The sequence below is a fragment of the Aythya fuligula genome, chromosome 6 (assembly GCF_009819795.1).
Source record: "Aythya fuligula isolate bAytFul2 chromosome 6, bAytFul2.pri, whole genome shotgun sequence".
In the NCBI taxonomy this organism is placed as follows: Eukaryota; Metazoa; Chordata; class Aves; order Anseriformes; family Anatidae; genus Aythya; species Aythya fuligula.
In genome coordinates this window covers 20,331,187-20,351,136 of record NC_045564.1, presented here as the reverse complement: position 1 = coordinate 20,351,136, position 19,950 = coordinate 20,331,187, and the positions used below count along the sequence as shown (strand labels likewise).

The following is a 19,950-nucleotide window of genomic DNA, read 5'->3' as shown; positions in this document are numbered from 1 at the left end:
TGTCATCCTGTGATTACATCTTGATTTTTTTACTGAAGCAATACTAAATCCAAGGCTAAAGGTCAGATTTGCTTTCTGCTTGTGCAGCTTCCCTGTGCAGCAACCAGGAAGCTGATGGTGGGGTGAGCCATCTGGTGTACCCACAGAAAGAATTACTGAAAATGAGTTAAGTCTAGGTGACATGAAATGGTAAGTTGACTTCCTGTGTGGATGGGTCCTGAGCATATTTAACTCACCCCATCCATCCATATCTGCTCTTGTGATATTCCATGAAGCTGGTGTTGAAGAGAGAGAGAAAGGCCTACATTAATTCCCAGAAGATGCCTAGGGATTTGCAAGAAGCCTGAATTCAGATCAATAGTCTTGGTCAGTACTATCATTCACCTACAAACTGCCATCTCCCATAGAAGCTGACTCATCATAATTTGTGAGGGTGTTTTGCATAGACGTGAAGTATCTTAGCCCAAGAAGCATGCATTAGAATATGCTTGTAATAATTATAAGGTTTGAGGCACACAGAGAAGGAACTATATAGGAATTACTGGCTGTAACACATGACTCCAAATAATCACAGTTGGGGTTAAGAAACCCAGCTGCACTGGGCTTTGTGTATTAACATTCTCCAATCATTTCTCAAGATTTATTTCCCAGTTTTGTTGTTGTTGTTTTTTAATTCTCATTTATTTCCTCCAGTGTTAAGCTTCTGTGAGATCTGAAAAGACCCTATTCTGTACTCATGATAATTTCAGTTTCATAAAGGAAAAAAAATCTCAAAAATTACTAGCAGCAATGAAATCTCTTTTGCTATTAAATGGTTAACTACAGGCAGCAGCAACAGCATCTGCTGCCTCCGCCACACCCTTTGAACAAAGCCTTATTATGAAAAGCATTAGACTTGCAAAGAAAGGCAGAGCCTGGGAACTAGTATTTCTGCAGAAGCAGTGGTTTGAAACCCATTGTATGAAGACTGTTAGCCACACTGACTTTTATTTAAAAGCAAAGATTTCACCTTTTTTTCTTTTAAGGTGCTGGTGAGTTTCCAGTGATTTAATATTTTATATTCTAACCCTTCAATAAATATTCAGGATGCTAATTTTATTTTGAAAATTTAAAATTTAAAGATAAATAATAATACAGTCAGAAGCTGCAAGTGATACAATTATAGACTATGAAATCTACTGGTATTTGTATCTTTTTTTTTTTTTTTTTTTTTTTTGCTATTTTTTAATCCTAAAGTTAATCCTAAAATTAGAGAAATGTTCTTCTTTAAAATAAATCATAATGTATATGTGCAGTACAGAGGCATTAAATGTTTAGCAGCACAGAAAAGTAGTATTAAATTCATTAATTTTGCAATAAGTGTACTGAGAAAACAGGCAAAATGTATATTGAGGGTGACAAAAGAGTTAAAAAAAAAAAAAAAAAAAAGCAGAAATGAGTAAATACCACGTTATACCAAAATGTGATACAATACTCAAAGCAGAAGACCATTAATTAGAAAGTTCTGGAATACAGCTAGATACTTAAAAATAGCATAAATTACACTAAATTTTGGAGCAACACACTCAGTCATTGAAATTCTGAACCATTTCTGCTACTTCCAGAAAGACCAGATCATCTACTAAAAAGCAGGCTACACTTACTTTATCAAATAAGTTCTTAACTGTGTGGTTAAAAATATGGTTGTAGTGCATATTTAGTGATTATTTTGCAAAGAAACCCTTCTCAAATATAGGTACAGAAATAGGAAAGATCTGCAGTTCCTATAAATACAATTCAATGCACATAAATTGTGCAGTCAAATTATTTAAAAGAAACTAATGAAGTAATAAAAATTGTTGCCGTTGAACTGAAATTGATATAAGACCTGTTTCATGTTTTTCTGCTCATGTGAATAAGAGCTCAGATAAGAGCAGTGACATGGTACAGTGGAGAACATTGCACACAATGGCAGCTCTAACTAAAGGCAACTACATCTCACAAATTCAGCTTTTCTGTTGGGGGAAATGACACACTACCCGTTTTAAAGGATTTGAGATTGATGATTAAAATGCTTTTCAGCTTTTCTTATAATTCCAAATAAACATTTGTCTTTTTAATGATTTTAATTAACTCCTGCATTTGTGATTTAAACAGCTTCTTGCTGTTTCTAAACTATTTTTAATGTTGTAATTGAGGTTACAGTGTTTTGGAATATATATATATATTTTTTTTTTCTAAATAGTGATTTTTAAGTTAGCATAGCGAGTTATAATATCTTATGGTCATTCAATATCTTAAATGGTTTTAAGATACATGTAAATGAGAGGATTTGTCATTGTTCTCCCAGAACTCTTTACTCTGCTAACAGCATGAAAGCTAATTCTAGTCTGCCTAGATGAGAGAAAGCTTCAGCCATTCCCAGGGTAAGGTATCGATTTACAATACAGCCAGCTGAGAAACAATGCCTGGAGGCATTCCTCAGCATGTCATTCTTGCTGCCTGATCAATGCATTTGAAGGCAGAGCGCAATTTTGTGCCAGACACAGAGTTGAATAATGTTTCTGCAGATGTCACAGATACCACCTTGTTGCATGTGTATAAACCAGTGAGAAGCCAAAGGTGGGTTTTGTTGTTGTTTGTTTGTTTGTTTGTTTTAAAGAATTTCTACATGTGTTTAAGATCAGGAAAAATAATGGAAATAAATTCATTACATAAATGATAATATCCAGTTATGAAGATAAAGTCTTTGGTATGTGAACAATGAACACTGTCAGAGAAGAAATGAATGCAACGTGTAGGTCATGGCCCTAAAGAATGGAAGGGCATTTAAGGCTGAGGGAAACAGGTACAATTAAGAAGATAAGAAATGATCTTGTTACCTTGACTGAGGCTGGGATTAATGGGGGACTTCATATACTATTATATGCATATATTAATAAGTGGAAATTACATCAAACAATCTATTTTTGAGGAAAAAGTCATTAAAAGTTATAGATAAAACAGATTTCTCTGGGTTCAGAAATTTTGAATAAGAGTTGGTTTGTTACTCCTTTTTATCCACTTTTCCATATTTATTGCTCTTAACATTCTCATTTTTATGAGATAACAGATGAACTCTTGATCCTATTGAAGCTGTTCTCAAAACATTCTATTGACTTCATTCATGCAACTAAGTTTTATCACCTGATTGATATATTTAAATTTTATCTTGAAGAAAAATTCTGATTTATGCTATATAAAAATGTTATTTCAATTCAAACTCTTTGACTTACCTTAAAGTAGATGCACATTAACCTGTAGCAATACCTCCCTTTAGCTTTCTTTTACATAACGAAATTTTACCACCAGACATTTATATTTGATACAATGCAGTTTCTTTTTCTGAACGTATTTTGATATTTCAGTGCTGTAGGACTAAGGGATTAAAAATAATTGCAAGATACTTGTATTGATAAAAGCACTATTGCAAATTACGTAAATATACATACCCATCATTTAGTAACTTTTTAGTAAAATTTAGTGTTTATAAAATCATTATCGTGGAGGTCCTCTTTCTAGTGCGAATTAGTTCTCAGGCTTTAAGTTGTGGGTTGGTAAAATGCTTTTCACATATGACGTTACAAGCCATATGACATACAATGTCAATGGAAATAGATTTTGTAAAAGTGATTGTCAGAGTGGGAAAGCTTGAGGATGGTGGCATGGATTTAGTCTGGGGAAAGTCATAAGAAAATATATGAAAACTGTATCTAAATTTTCTCTCTCCCTTTTTCCTCTTCTTCTTTTTTTTTTTTTTTTTTTTTTTTTTAAATCAAACTCTCCCTCTCACCTCCTGATTTTTTTTTTTTTCACCTTTCTGTCAAGTCCATGAGGATCTTGAAACAAATATTTTCTTTAAGTAAACAGGTTCTAGGGAGTGAGGTGTAGCTGTGCTCCCTCACTCCCTGTCTATTTTCATCTTCCCAGGTAGCCAGGCTTTCTGGAAGCCGAATGCTAGGTGGGGGTAATTTGGGGCTTGTGAGGAGCAGTTCAGGGTTTTCAGGTTCTGAAGATAGGTTTTCCACTGGGCTGGGTGGCAAGGGAGTTCTTGAGTGAACTACAGGTTGACAGCAGAAGCTTGGAGAAAGCCAGAAAGTGGGGACAGAGTTGAATGTAGCCAAAATATTCCCAAACCAATAAAGGCCAAGATCAAAACTACCACCATTGTAAAAGACTTCATGGTTTACCATGATTGCTTAATAATTATGTGAAAGGAGAGGAGGTAGTAATTCTCAGTCTTTTTCACTTTTGTTGTGATAGAGCTGTTCACACAAAATAGGCCACAGGACTGTGATATTTGGCAAAGCTGTCTACCAACATGTCTAAAACCAATGCTGAGCCTGTACTGCGTGATAGAACACTCAGTACATCACAAATTCTTTTATGGAACTGTGGTGTCCAAAATGCTGAATAAATAGTGCACTGGCTGAACTGTGCTCTCTCAGCATGGTCTCTGCTACCATCCTCCTGCTCATCAGCACATTCCAAGACTAAAAAGATAGAATACATCTCCAAGTTCAGGTACCTTTGTAATAATATAAACCTGATACTGAATTTAGTGAAACTAGAAGAGGGAGTGGGGAAAAAAAGCTGCTGAATAAACACCTGCATAATCCTTACATGTTTTAGTAACTATTAAAGGTAATAGTGGTGGTTATGAGAGTGTAGAACAGGAGGTATTTTTTCAGTGAGAACACGATGGTCTGATACATAACAGATGGCCAAAGCACAAGAATGTGAATAGGTACCTTACACAGCCTGTCCCAGAAACTGAAGAAACTATGACCTCTAAGAAGGGACCTCGGTGAAAATGTGGGCTATATTACAGCATCAAATCTTAATATGCTTATTTTTAAAATATATTTAATTTTTCAACTTATTTTTCTCAGGCTACTTCTGTACTATATTTTACAGAGTGCAGCCGAATCTGCATTCTGTCACAAGCTTCTCCTGACAAAATACGTATCTGTCTATATTGCCTTTTATAGGAACTCCATCTGGATTTGGGAAGCTGGTTGCTTGCAGATCTTCAAGTTTGCAGCAGCAAGTACCTTTAGGCAGATGTACCCTGTTCAGGGTACAATTGTGCTTTTGTACCTGAACAGCAGACAGCCAAGATGTAGTCAATACTGAAGAATGCAGGCAGAATATACAGATGTAGCTATTTTAGTCTCCAAGCTCCGTTCAGAAACATCCTATTCAGCAGCATATATGAAGCCCTGCTGACCCATGTTTTAATTACCTGAGACTTCTTTACACCACCTCTGCAGGTACAAAGTGTTTGCAAATTCTATGTGTAGTAATACGTCCCAGTCTACCAATACTTAACGCAGTAGCTTGGCACATGAAAGGTGAGCAACCAAACCTAAAGGCTGCCAAGGTTAGTGGTGTCTATACTACTAGCACTCACAATAAAACCAACTCTTATATGTTTCATGAGTCCTTGTCTAAGTTTTGGAGCCAGACTATACCTAAATCTTAATGTATTTTTTTCCATACATATCTGAGACAGAATCTTTCTTATACATCCACAAGGTAATAAATGTCTAAGTCTCTCTTTGTTTTCTATTAAGCTTAGGAGAATGAAAGTTTCCTTGGCCTTATCAAACGAGATGCAGGGTGACTTTAGGTCATGTCATCCTGCTGTATCCATTCTCAGAAAATATAGGACCCCTTCTCAGAGGGTCTTTGCAGCCTGTTTCTTCATTATGACAAATACCTTTTTTAGATGTCAACTCCATTGGTCAATTTTCAATTTACATTAACACTGTGCTTTTGAAGAAGGCTCCCAGTCACATTTAGCAGAAAAAAATATCTGCAAAGCTTTCTCATTATTGTCTTCTTAATCTATTATATTTCAAGATATCTTCCAAAACTCTCTTGTGATTTGGCTGATCACCTACCAAAACAACTTCACCTTAAATGTCTTATTTCTGTCTGTGCCATATAACATTTTTCAGTACACTTATATAACATGCTGTGTTGGGCAGTAATTCACTTTCTTCCCATATTCGAGTAGTACATACAGATTTGTTTCTTAGATTCCATGGAAGAACCCTTACTTTTAATAGCTACACAAAAATATCCATATGTATGCAAGACAACAGGTAACATGGGCGCAAACTGAAGTAGAAGAATTTCCAGGTAAGAATCTGGAATATAAGAAGTATTAAAATTGTGTAGTTTGGAGAATCGATATGATGGACTGCATTCAGTAGCAGAGCCTGACAGCCAGAAAGCACAAAGTTTTTAAGAACAAAGTCTCTGAAAATTCCAGAGGTAAAAATATGCCCTACATATCTTCAATGCAGAATTTGAATTGAGATAACTCATCAACATCTCAAGAAACAAAAATAATATATATAAAAATATATATATATTTATATATTTATGATCCCTGAAAGTTAAAGATAATTACTGCTTTGGGAGAGCCACCTGAATCAGAATCATTATGCAGAGAAATCAGACCTGCAGACCACTAAAGAGAAGGGTAACTTGCTTATTTTGTAGATTTCAGAAAAGTGCTAATCACAATTTTACTACCCACAGTCATTATTTAGCCATTCACAATCTTTCACACGAAAGAGAACAAATGGCTCATATTTCATATCAGGAATTTTTCTGAACAGACAGCAAAAGGCATAAGCCATTCTTTTCCAAAATGCTAAGCAATCAAGAATTCACACAGAAGTCAATAAGAAATTCTTGTCACACTGTTTTGGACATTGTATTTTCCTGTCTAAGCACATAAATATAGACGTAGACATGTAAGCTTTGACCTATCTTATGAAATTTTAGCTCTAGCTCATAGTCAATCTTTAGTCACTGGAGAAGAAAAAAAAAAAGCCAAAATAGACCATAACCAGCATTTCAGAATCCTGCTAAGCATATGACCCTGAAAAAATGTCACTGATGAGATGCCCATAGAAATCCTATGGTCAAAGAGGCCAAAGAGAATGGGAAAATGGGAGATAAAATCTTTATTAAAAGACATTTACTACTAGAAGACATGTACTGAAGAGAGATGTGTTTATCTGTTTTGGAACAGAGAAGTAGCTTTTAAAAATAAAAATGAATATTTATTACTCCACTGCATTTTTTTTTTTATTAATTGATGGACAACATTTTTTTTGTCTTTTTTTTTTTTTTTTTTTTTTTTTTGGTCAAGACAGTGCTAGCTATTGGCTAGGAATTAGGCAGATGGACATAAGACGGGGGTACTCTATCACCTAATTTACTTTTACTGTGGTAGCATGTCTGGTAATTTATTATTTCCTGCTATTGAGAAGTATGCATTTTAGTCTCTCCCAGCAGAGCCATTAAATATTACTTAGTATTGGTTCAGGGTTAACCTGAACTTAGGCTTCACAGATGTACAGAAACCTCTTAAGGGGAAAGAAGAGGGCATGTCTGAAGTCAATGCCCATAAGTGACTGACAGACTCACAGACAGGCTAGACAGGATATAACCTAGAGTCAAAATTACCAGACATACTATCTAAGAGATATGAGAATCTTCTACCAGACTGCAGATGTAGGACTCCCATAAACTGTAAGAATTCCTGGACTGGCATTAGATATAATAAGTAGAGGTTTTTTAAAGAAGTCCAAAATGTGTAGGCCTTTCTAAACTGTTACTCCTTTTCAACTTTAGTGATAACTAAAGCAGATGTTGCTGTTAGCAAACCAAAGGATGCTATGGTTCCTTCTAGTTTGTATGGTCAGTGTTGCAAAATACCACTTTCAAATAATTAAGAATGAAAAGACTAAAAACATCATTTGAATAAAATATTTTTTGATTGAAATTCTACTTAAAAGGTACTTAAAGTAATTAAGTCTTATTTTATTTTATTTTGGTAGCATCATTGCTCATAAATATATCAATGAAACTGCAAACTACTGTCTACTTTATGTCCCATTTATGAAACTTCAAAGCAGGGACAGTCCTCATACCTGATAACACAAGACTGTGTTTGTAGCCTACTTTCTTATATTTTATTGTATAGTTGCCACTTATTACAGATGGCTAGGCTATGGACATCTTCCACTGTACACTCCTAAAATGTTGCTTTTGTATTAGACTCAGAGACTGGCTGAGGTAGGAAGTCACCTCTGGAGATTGGCCACCCCAACCCACCCTGGGCATGTTGCTCAGGGCTACATGCAATCAAGCTTTGAGTATGTCCATCAATGGAGACTCTCTACCTGGAGAACTTTGCCCAGTGACTGGAACAAACATGTCTCTGTTTTCCTCATTTTTTAAAGGTTAACTGTCGCACAGTATACAAGATTTATCTGTAACTGTTCAGAAACTCTTTGATATGAAATACCCTTTGAATTGCCAGATAGAATTAGTTACAGTGTAATTTTGAAAAATTAGTGGTCCTTTGAAGTATATAAGATCATTAAGTTTCCTACTCTACCAGGAATAGTATGGAAACCTGACACTACTATTGCAAATCACTTGTTTGTTTTCATTATCTTTACCAGACTTACAAATTTTATTTTTTTTTCTTTCAAAATATGCTTTTGTAGTATAATAAAGTTATTTCAGAAAATTTTCTTACACTTTTATAGCCCAAACATAAATTCTGTTTCTGTACAATTCTACAACTAGTTTTGCACTTGCCCATCAAAAAGCAGACAACACAACATCCTGAAGTGATATCTTGCAAGCCTTCCCTATCTATGTGTGTCAGCAAAAGTTTTGTAAAGCTCCCCAGTACCAGGAAATAGTAACAGGAGCTGAAGTATTTTCCATCATGTTTTATGTATATTGAGTGTAGATTTCTTTTCTCACACCCTGCATAAGTCTTACTTATAACGTAAAACAAAATCAATATCAAAACAGTTAAAAAACAAGATTAATCAATAAAGTTAAACAAAATCAATTTATTTTGCCACTAAACGGAAATGTATTTGTGTACACTTTTTCATGTAAGTTTTCAGAATTAATAAAAAGAAATAAAACAGGTCTGGGGTTGATTTAGTCCAGTTAGGCATCTGATTTCACTAGATACTTTCTAAATTGGTCTTGCATTTCTTATAAGCATTGATTAACAATCTTCCAGACTTCAATTTATTTTTTAAAATTAGTATTAAGCAATCTATGTGAAGATGTGTCCCTCTATAACTGTCATAGATTAAAAAAAAAAAAAAAAAAAAAAAAAAGGGAAGCTATACAGTTCAAATTTATTTGTTTGTAAGTATAAAGTTTCTAAAGGACATTCCAGACAATATTGTTTTGTTTCCTTTTCAATAGTTAATTCAAAAGTTAAAATATTGTATCTCTACCTTATTACCATGTTATTCCAGTTTGTGAATTTATTTAGGCTATTTTAAAGTTATACTCTAAATAATTATTCTGCACAATAAAATCTTATTACCTCTTCCTAAATATATATATATATATTAATATACATATTTATATAAAAATATTTCTTTTGTTTCCTCTGTAGCTTAAGAGCCATTAATCAATGGAAAGAAATACTCCTGGATCCTGAGACACAAGCACCTCTCATTAAATACAGCTGACCCTGGCACAGATTTCACTCATTTTAGTTGGTAGTTTCCCAAAGAATTTCAGGACATAACTTACATGAGTTATGCTCACATGAGAAGTCATTCCCTGTAGACAGGGTGCATATGGTCACTAGATTTTTAAGGACAAGACACTTTGAAGAAACAGAGTATCTCGTGTCACTTTGTCTTGGCATAGAGGGAGCCAAAATATCTAATAAAATCAGACCATTTTCCTTGAAGTGCAGGTATCATTGATAATTCAGAATAGTAGGTCTGTAAGTATTCCTGTTTTGAGACAGTATGAAGTCCTGAAAATATGGTAAAGGGTCATCCTTTCTGATCCATCTCCCCTGGTGTGTCTAAAGAGAAAATAAGTTGATCTGAAAGCATTATTATTTTGAGGTAAGATTTCCATATAACATCTGGATCACATAGTTAAGCTTTAAGAATGCATTTATTTGTTTATTTTAATTGAGGATAACTTATTTTTTCCATTTAGTATCAGTGGCTTACGTACTTTAAGATCCTAAATTAAATCTTAATTAAGATATCTTTAGGATGTCTGTTTCTGAAGTATTTTTTGTATCTTTCTGGAAGGGTGTTGTTCCTTGGGTATCTACCTCTTTGTAGATTTACAGAAAAATAAGGTCAGAAACAATTATCAGAGGCCCCTCTACTACACCTCCCTGCCCAAGTCAAATCACTAAACCTATTTCCCAACATATGTTTCATCTAGCCTCTTCCTACAGACCTTCATGACTGATTTCAGAGCTTCCCCTGACACTCTCTTAGAACTGTTTGCCATCCTCACTCTTACAAAATTCCTCACAGTATCTCATCTGGATGAGTCTATTTCTGCAGTCTTTCTTTCTTGTCCTACCTGCTATGGATGCAGAGAACAAAAATCACCTCCAATATTCAGCTTTTAACCACCCACTTGCCTCTTTCATTCCATTTTCATTTCTAGACTTACTCAAGAAATCCTTTCCAAGCTTCCATAAGAGCCCTATTGAGGCATTCTTTCAAGCAGCACCTCTCATCTTCCTCAGAAAGATCTCAGTCATGATTTCCTATTGGCAAGTAAATGTGATAATACTTTGAAACAAAACAGTCAGATACTTTAAAACATTAAATAAAATGAAAAACTTCTGAAGGAAACGCTATTAAAGACTAAGTAGAAAATGGAGTCCAGGGAGGGATGAGAGGATGGAAGCGTTGCAGGCCAGTACATCTGGAACACCATCAAGTCACTTGCTTAAAATGCACTTACATGTAAATAACCAAACATTTGAAAGCTTCCTTCAAATCCATTACTTCAGTTAAAAAGTAGCATAGTTGCTGCTTAGCTTTGTCATCTTTGACCAAAACCACTATTAAAAAAGCCTATTAGAGTCCCACAAGATTTATTCCTATTTTTTTCTTGCTGACCTTGACAGGATTTGTTTGTTGTTGTTGTTTAGCATGATGATCTTTAGTGTTATGAATTGCATTATGAAGTAATTTTTAAAAAGAAAATTCTATAAGCAAGTTAGAGAATCTGTTTAAGGAGTAGAAGTAAGATGAAGGAGATTGATCCACATGATAATTTATTTCAATACCTTGTTAGCAAGATAGATGGAATGAGATGGGGAAAAGCACAAACTGATCTGGATGTTTTTGAGACCAAAAATGGAGGGGTCATGTCCTCTTTTTCTCAGAGACTTGTAAAAAAATGGGGAAACAAGTAAAAAAGGAGGATAGAGACACTTTAAAATAGAACACTGGAAAGACAGAAATGCACTGCTGAGACAGAAAGTGATAAAAACTTATGTATAGAAAAAGCAATATAATCAGAATTTCCAAGCACAGAGGAAGGAGACAGAAAGCTTCTGGGGCTGATAAATGCAGACAATAAGTAAAATGGGATCTGAGTCAGAAATGTGGTATTTCAAGTGATATTTAATATGGCTGGGTGCTACCCAGAATTTTGGTAATAGGCTTAAAATAAAATCAATTATATTTTTTCCAGTGCTAAATAGCACATTAGAAGACTGAAAGGGGCCCTGGAATGACACACAATGGTGGAAATGGAAGAGAGAGAAAAGGTGACACAAAAATCTGTAAGAGACAGGGGACATGAAAAGATTGAACACCCATGTATTCATTAAGACATTACTGTAATTCTTTAAATAAATATTACTAATTGAATAAAAATGATCAGTATATTTTACAGAAATTGGACTAACCTGGCTACAGAACACACTACATTTTCTCAGTCTGTATTTGAAATTTAACTGATTACATCACCTATACCAAATTTTCAAATGTTTCCATAAAACTTTTGGAAGTTTTCATTGAATGAAATCCATTGAGAATAAACCTACAACTAGAAAAAATGGAAGTGACATATACCAGAACTATTCACCTTTGGGAAAAACATTTGGAGATTTTGCATGATACGGCCAATCTCCCTACAATAATCAGCTCACTCGGAAACATCATCTGTAGCTTTTAATGGGTAAAAGTTACCCAAAGGTTCTTTTTTCCATTTTAACATAGTCCAGCTTTACAATTTTTCCCTTTGAGCAACTTGGTCTCTTAAGTGTTCTGAATTATTCTGCTAGAAAAAGTCTAATGGTATTCCTTATCTAATATGTCTTACTGATGCCATCATATTTTTTCTCAGTTTACAAGTGTGGATATATATTGTTCAATTTTTAATACATCTGCCAGCAAAGGAAGTTTGGTTTGTGTTTTGCTGTGTTTCTTCTGGCATCAACACAAAGTCTACAGGCCAAATACAGCTCTCTCTTACTCTTGTGGAATCCTACTGCCTCCGATATGTATCATCTGTCTTCATTGGAGAAACAGAAGGATTTGCTTCTGCAATTGCAAGAGAATCAACAAATCTATTCATAATATTTTGCCCAAAAGACCCAGCATGTTTTCCCGCAGGTAAATTGGTACTGGATTCGAGAAAATGAATAAAATGAAAAAAACATATATATCTAGAGGAGTATCGAACACAGTTCTAACTACATACACAAAATTAGACCAAGCATGTGCCACTTTTCAAAAAATATTTGCAAAGAAGTATCCACTTCTTCCTAGTACTGCCAGACAATTTCTCATAACCAAGAGCAGAGCAATCTTCACAATTTAATCTTAGTTCTTCAATTTAAGTTAGCCAAACGGATCAAAAAATACCATTTAAGGGAAAAAATCCAGTACTAAGCTTTTCCATTCAGTACTAGGCTTTTCTACCTGAACGCATTTGCTTCTCTTAGTAACATATAAAACTTCTAGAATAGGAGCCCAAATGTTGAAAAGAGGGCAGGCTGTGGTGTGATACAGATAGTAGCAGTGATATCACCTTTAAAAGTCAACAATCACCTGTCCTTTAAAGTCCTTGGCATTGGGATAATGCATTGAGAAGAGTCATATTCACTGACATTCAAAAGGCTTTCTACTTCAAGGCCACCTTAGTTTTTAAAATGCAATAATCGATCATTTGTTTTAGCTTCCCAACTCTTGACAGATCTTGAAGATTCTTAACTCCAGAAACTTCAAAGCAAGTTAAGGTTCTAATATAACAATTTAAATATAGATTTCAATGATCCATAGTAAAGTACTCTTACCATTGATATAAAGTAGTGTTGCTAACAGCTTTTAGGATATAGGATTCTATTATACACATCTACACCATTTTCCTGAAAGTCATTATAGTCATGCTTCATATATGTATTTTTTTCTAAAACGATACCATGCAAATTGCTCGTTTACCTAAAATTTCCCTAGAATTGTTTAGATTATATGATTCTGGTTCCTTATAAAATAAAAACTTGACTTTTCCCCTTCCCTCCCATCATGTTTACTTCCTTTAACATAATGAAAACTATTTGTGACTCTACTTGACTAACTGAGGACAATCAGATTAAGGCTGACTTCCTCTAACTTGTTTTCTTCTGTCTAAATATTTCAGCAAATATTCAAGATCACACAAATTAGGCTCAAAAGAATAAACTAACAGGGTGTCAGTCTTGACAACAATCATCCTGTTATTGCTTCACATTAATTCTCTGAGTCATTTTTAGCACAATTTTAGTCTTTTTTCCTTTGTACTTTATATTAACAGAAGGGTCAAGCTTGAAAAACATAGAAAAAGCAGGTGTGTTTCAAGAATGCAGTACTAACATCAGGCAATACAACTCACGAGTTCAACATCATAACTACAAAATAAGCATTTCTGTGATAAGTAAGTTTGGATAGATTTTTAACAGTGACAGCAAAACACAAATCCATTTTCAAATGCTGCAGAATGAGCAGCCACAACTTTTTCAAAGAGGGGATGCAGCAGCCAGCCCAATCCAAAAGAAATTAATTCAGTGGGAGTGTGTTAAGCACATACCTCAGACAAGCAGCAGAGAAGAAATCCATTTTAGAAAAGATGCTGAAAGAGCTTGATGTCCACCTGGCAAATTTCTTGTGCTGTTTGAAAAAGCAAGACGGTTCAGATTATGAACCGAATTATATTTATAGCAGTACAATCAGTCTTGATCTGTATGTAAATAAAAACAAGGTTTTCTAGCAAAGTACAGAATCAGAAAGGCTGGAGGAAGAGGTAGATGTGGAAAGAAGGGGGGGTGGGGGGGGGAAGAGGAGGGAGCCCCTTCCACCTTCAATAAACCCCAACCATTTGGATTTAGCCTTAAAGAAGAGCTTCTCCATGGGAAGGAAAGCTGTACACTCCTGCAAAGCTAAGGTCAGCCCTTCGTATGTTTTCCATGTGAAGGAACAACATAACCTCTGTAACTTCTAAACAGTTTAGGGGAAAAATCTTGAATAATAAAATTCAAAAAACAAACAGGCAAAAAAACAAACAAAAAAAAACCACAAACAAACAAAACGGCAAGAATTCAAATACATAAGTCCAGTGAAATCCATCTTGTAACAGAATATTGTACTGCTAAACACACCTGACTGCAGCTTTAAAATCATTTTTAAAACCACCAAACTGTATTGCTCCTTACTTATATGCTTAGCATTAACTACAAAGCAAACATTTGAATATGATATTAAAATAAAAAAAAAAAAAGTTGGGTGGACCCCATATGAACAGACAATGTAAGTAAACTGAGGTCTAGGATTTCATGTCCTGCTGGCTTACCTGATAAAACATGAATTTCAAATGTATTATGAGGAAAAAGAAAAATAAAACCCCAAGATATAGCAGTGATGAAATTCTCTCTAATAAACGTGTTCAGATTCCCAGTTCCAAAAGATTACCAAGTATTCACAAATTGCTGCATTGCACTCGCACTGGGAAGAGAAAAAAAAAAAAAAAAACAAAAAAAAACACTCTGCAGTATCCTCTCTGCTTCATCCTCAGCTTCCTGTTCTTGGCTCACTCACTCTGTTATACCTAATACAAATCAGCAAATAGCAGGCCAGAATAAAAAAAAAAAAAAAAAAAAAAAAAAAAAAAAAAAAGGGGGGGGGGGGGGTGGATAGGGGGAGGATGGAGAGAGACCGTCAGGGGATAGAGACATCACCTTGAAGGACAGCCCCATCTACCGGCAAAAGCCGTGAATCGGCTGTTACCAGCAGCTTTTTAAGTGGCTAACAAAATCTACAGCTCCGTGTTCCTTCAGCAAGGGGGCAAGGATTGTGCTGAGAAGTAGATTTCCTCATCTACTGTTAAACAAGTAAAAATTCTTACTAGTTTTCATTCTTTTCCGTTAATTATTTGCCTCTGAAATGTGAGATGGAAATTGGGTACAGGTATTCCATTACAAAAGCACCAAAAAACTTTTCAGACCAGCCTCTGCCACCGCTAAGTGCTACTTATCCTTGTCTTATTCTACACTTCTCCACAGAGTAGCAGAGGTAGATTCAACATGTTTAGTCATGGTTTCAACCCAATACATAAATAAATAAATAAAAAGGAAAAAGGTTCTTTTGGTAGAGTCATATGATATTTCCATCTATTACAGACTGCATTGCCAGTTTCCCAGCCTGGTACATGACTACCTTGTCAGTATCAGATCTATACATTACAGTGTTTTCAGATGGCAGCTGGGCAGCCAGATCTGGAATCTAAACAAAAAAGGCTTCTTTTTAAAATTCAGACTCCTAAATAACAGTAAATACTAATACAGCAAACTGCAGCTGTGCTGGATCAGCCTCAGTTTTGAGCTAAATCAGACAGCATTATACATTTCCAGCTTTTCTTCCTTGACAAAAAGTGGAACTGGGATGGCTTTCAGAAAGCACTTGAAAACCATAGATTCACTCATGCTGGAAAAAGATGCTGGGCAGTCACTGAGAAGGTGGAAGGTGCACAGTAGAGGGGCCAAAAATAAAATTTTTCATTATTTCATTTTTGGAATGTAAAGATAGAACAAAATAAAACAAATTAATACCTTCATGCAACAAGGCTGTCATCTGTGATATAACAGATACTTACAGATATTATAACATAACCTGCAGTTCAGTGATCCAGGCAGATATTGTGAATTTGATCCCATAGATTCAGATTCAGTATTGTTCTGATTCGTTCATTTTAAGTATTTGTATATCTTGAAGTTTTGATTGCTTAAATTTTGTCTGAATCTAAATTATGTAAATTTCTCTAACTCCAGGTTGTGGCTTGACACTCTTGGCCCTTTACCACAAACACTTGGAGTCTCTTAGTATAATAACTAATTTGCAAGTAGGTTTGATAAACCTAACTTGCAATTTAGGTTTATCAATAGAAATGTCGTTCTAACAAGAACAATGAAGTCTAATCTCAAAAATTTTTAAATATTTTCTGTGCAAATATTACAGTGATTAAAAGAACACAGCAAGCAACCTCAAGACACTAAATATTTAGTTAAAATACACCATCATACATCCAGTAACAGTCAGATACTGAGAAAAAAGTTGTATAGCCTACATCTCTAACGGCAAGTTTAATAAAAATACTATCGTTTCTGAAAAGGTTAATATCAATAGAAAAAAAATGTGGTGGTGTGGTGGGCGATATTTTTGCATTTTTATAAAGCATGCTATGAAAACTTATCACCTTTCATATGTCCTCTGCACAGAAAAAGACCAAGCTGTAAACAACCATGCAGCTTTTATCCTTTAAATGTGTCTTACCACTGATCTAGAAAGACTTTACATGCTTTCCAGCACTGCTGTCATGCTATCACCAGTTTTGAATTTAGCTTTCATGCTGGCAGTACTGGTAGGCTACTAAATAGTACAGGCACGTCCCCACTACCTATGTGTGATTCCATTCTATGACCCTAAGGTATGAAGAGTCATAAACCTTTATCTTATTATTATTATCAGCCAACAGGCTCTTGAATTCTTAGTTGGATATAATTATAAAAGCTGTGCAATATATATATTTTTTCATATCCTTGCAAAGTTCTTCAGGTTCACAAAGACAGGTGACAAATTACTTGCAGGTGACAAATTACTTGGTAGTGACAGTAGCACTTCTGACTCAAAATCATCCTTAAAATTTGAAATACTAAAGAGATGTTAAGAAATCATTGCTGATTCCAACTGATCATTCCCAGAAATCTTTCCATTCATGGAGGATATTTCTGGAAATGGTGAATTGTTAGATGCTTATAAATACAGACTTATCACTAGGTTAAAAGGCAGAATAGTTACACCTCAGCTTGGAATTTTAATATGAATTCCTCCAGTATTGGCTACAGTTTGGGCATATTTGATATTTTACAGGCATAGCTCCTGCAAGATGTTCCCTTTTGAAATCAGCTGAACACCAAAATGAAAAAAAAAAAAAAACAAAAAACTAGAATCTGGATAGCTTAAACAATAAATATAGTGTAGTAAAAGTCTTTTAGGTACACTTAGGTGTCTACAGGTTTAGTCCTGAACATAACACTGAACATATTAAGTTTCTCTCCAGCTTAATAATAATTTCCGTGTATCATGAAAGCATGCAGTTTACAGAAGTCCTAAAAGGACCTTCTTTAAGTATCACTAGAGGTGCAGAATAAGATGCTTAATATAGCCACTGACTTCAAGAAATCTTCAAATATCTTTAGCAAAAATACTGAAGGCTTTTTCAGGTAACATTTCCTTCAGCTCAGATTTCACTGGACACACTGGTATTACCAAGTGCTCAGGTTCAGCTCCACCAGTATTTGGTGTCAGGAAAATTAATATTTGTGGTTATCTTAAAAAGATCCTTTCATGGCTCCTTGAACCACAGCAAGTCATCTGATACAGGGTTTGAGAGAGTCAGAAGAGTTTATCAACACAACAGCATCTTCCTTCTAACAGCTAAAGTGCTAAATCCCTTGATCGCTTATAATTTTAATGTTTTAAACTTACATGTTATACCACAATTGCAGAAAATAATCAAATGAAAAGTATAGATTTCTCTATCACATTAGCTGCTTTGACTCTACGATAAAGTGAAAATTAATAAACATGATCTCCCTGCCCTCTTCCCCTCGAAATGCAACCTGTTTAGATGTAGAGCTTAGGGATATGGTTTAGTGGGGACTGCTAGCGTTAGGTCAGAGGTTGGACTCAATGATCTTGAGGTCTCTTCCAACCTAGAAATTCTGTGATTCTGCCGTTTTTACTGTCTGAACAAATAAGACATTAGATAGCTAGTAAAATAAAACAATTTTCTAAACTAAGAAAGTCTACGATAATTGCATTTACTTCATAAACTTTTGATCACTTCTCCCTGCAGGTACTGTTACAATTTCTTCTGTTCTGAGTACAGTAGAAGCAATCACCTTAATGGACATGGGCTGAAGCGGCCACCCAACAGAACCAAAGGAGAGCACCTACACAACCTGCAGAGCATGGACATGGTTGTCAGGCAAATTTCCATTACTTCAGCCTTGAGTTTGCAATCTTGGAGATTTCAGGTTCTGCAGAACTGATAACTTTGCTTTAATGCAGGTTTGTGGTTCACATACCCTCCTACAAGTTTTGACCAGTTCTACTCTTGGTTCTCCCTCAAATGTGCAAATATTTAACAGAACTGGTGAAGAACAGCACAGTAAGGTTTTGGCTCAAGTGCCACAAAGTGCCCAACCTTAGTGATCACCAGGCAATGGGGCATTCTGGTTTACTTCAGCAGATGAAAGGATTCATCTGGAAGTCCTTCTCTGGTTATCCTTTGCAGCACAGTTTTTTGTTTGTTTGTTTGTTTGTTTTCTTCTTCCTCTCTGACACGGACATACGAAGTCCAGATTAAAATAAAAGAATATATTTTTTTTTGAGACTATCCTATTTCAGCTTCTATGTTGCAACAATTACAGTTCTTTTTTAACATAAAGAAATCTTTAAAATTAACTTTTAAAAGCTTAGGTGTGCAACCATGGTGGCAAACCATGAAATCAACAAAGCAAAAGTGTGTTCTATATACATAGTTAATAAAGGGCTAGGAGCAATATTTTCTTTCTGAAATAACAATGTCTGAGGAACATTTTATTTGCCTATGCATTAAGAAATTTCCCTCGATTCTTCACAGTATTCACAGTAACTGTTTCTATTTCTGGGAATGATTTCTGGAAATTGCAGTGTATGTAGAAATTGGGTAATGGAGTAATCCATCTAATATATAAGGAAAGAGCCATCCAAGATCCTCCATAGAGAAGCAGGTGAACAGGATGATCCAGGAGGCTTTTGTTGTTTCAAAACTATGTGAACGCAATGTACTGCAATCACAGAAAAGCTGTGATACAATCAAGAATATTGTCATAGAGAGCCAGTCATAGAGAGCCAGTATCTGCAAAAATTATACAGATTATAGCAGTACTGAATAGAAGATTGCTTCCAACTTATTTCAATGAAAACTAGAGAAATTATTTTAATTAAAGACTAATAGCTGTTTGCCAAAGTAAGAGAGCACATCTGTCAGATGCTGAAAAAGGATCTTCAAAAGAGATAAATACAGTCCATTTCTATAGCAACTGGTTTTTGTCACAATTCTAATGTTTTTCTCTACTAAATTCAAATAAAAGTGGGCACTTTTGGACCGTGAAGTATCTGAATTTCTGAGAGTTCAAACTTACATGGAAAGCTTGTGAATCATAGTGTTACAGACTTAAATTTAGATGTTACATCAGATAAATGCAGTTTGCAGTCTTTCTTTTTCAAATTAGCACTAACGACATACATTTGTCATCACAACATATATATATATATATATCAACTACTCAAAGTAGGCAGAAATCGTCTGAGATATAAATTTATTTATAGAAACTAATAGTCTAATTTGCCTATGTGGTGGATCATAAAAAAGTGGTATTCCCATTGTTTATGCTAAACACATTTCTAAAATACTTTAATTCACACTCCTCCATATTGTTTCCATGCTCCTCAGTTTAAGTGGCATTTCCATGACTATGAAGGAAGTACAGTCCCTTGTAGATCAGAAAAC

At 34.9% G+C, this 19,950-nt stretch overlaps 1 protein-coding gene and 1 long non-coding RNA gene across 2 annotated transcripts in view; one reads left to right on the top strand and one right to left on the bottom strand.

Moving 5' to 3' along the window:
- The window catches only part of LOC116490528 (sodium channel protein type 1 subunit alpha-like), a 100,141-nt gene that overhangs the window by 77,394 nt on the left and 2,797 nt on the right, over window positions 1–19,950 (bottom strand). The window contains 1 exon segment of the mRNA XM_032189781.1: window positions 13,930–14,009. The gene's annotated coding sequence lies outside the window, so the exon portion shown is untranslated.
- On the top strand, window positions 908–18,738 carry LOC116490531. Its single transcript, XR_004253391.1, has 3 exons — window positions 908–1,031; window positions 9,479–9,944; window positions 18,250–18,738. It is a non-coding gene; the product is annotated as an uncharacterized LOC116490531 (long non-coding RNA).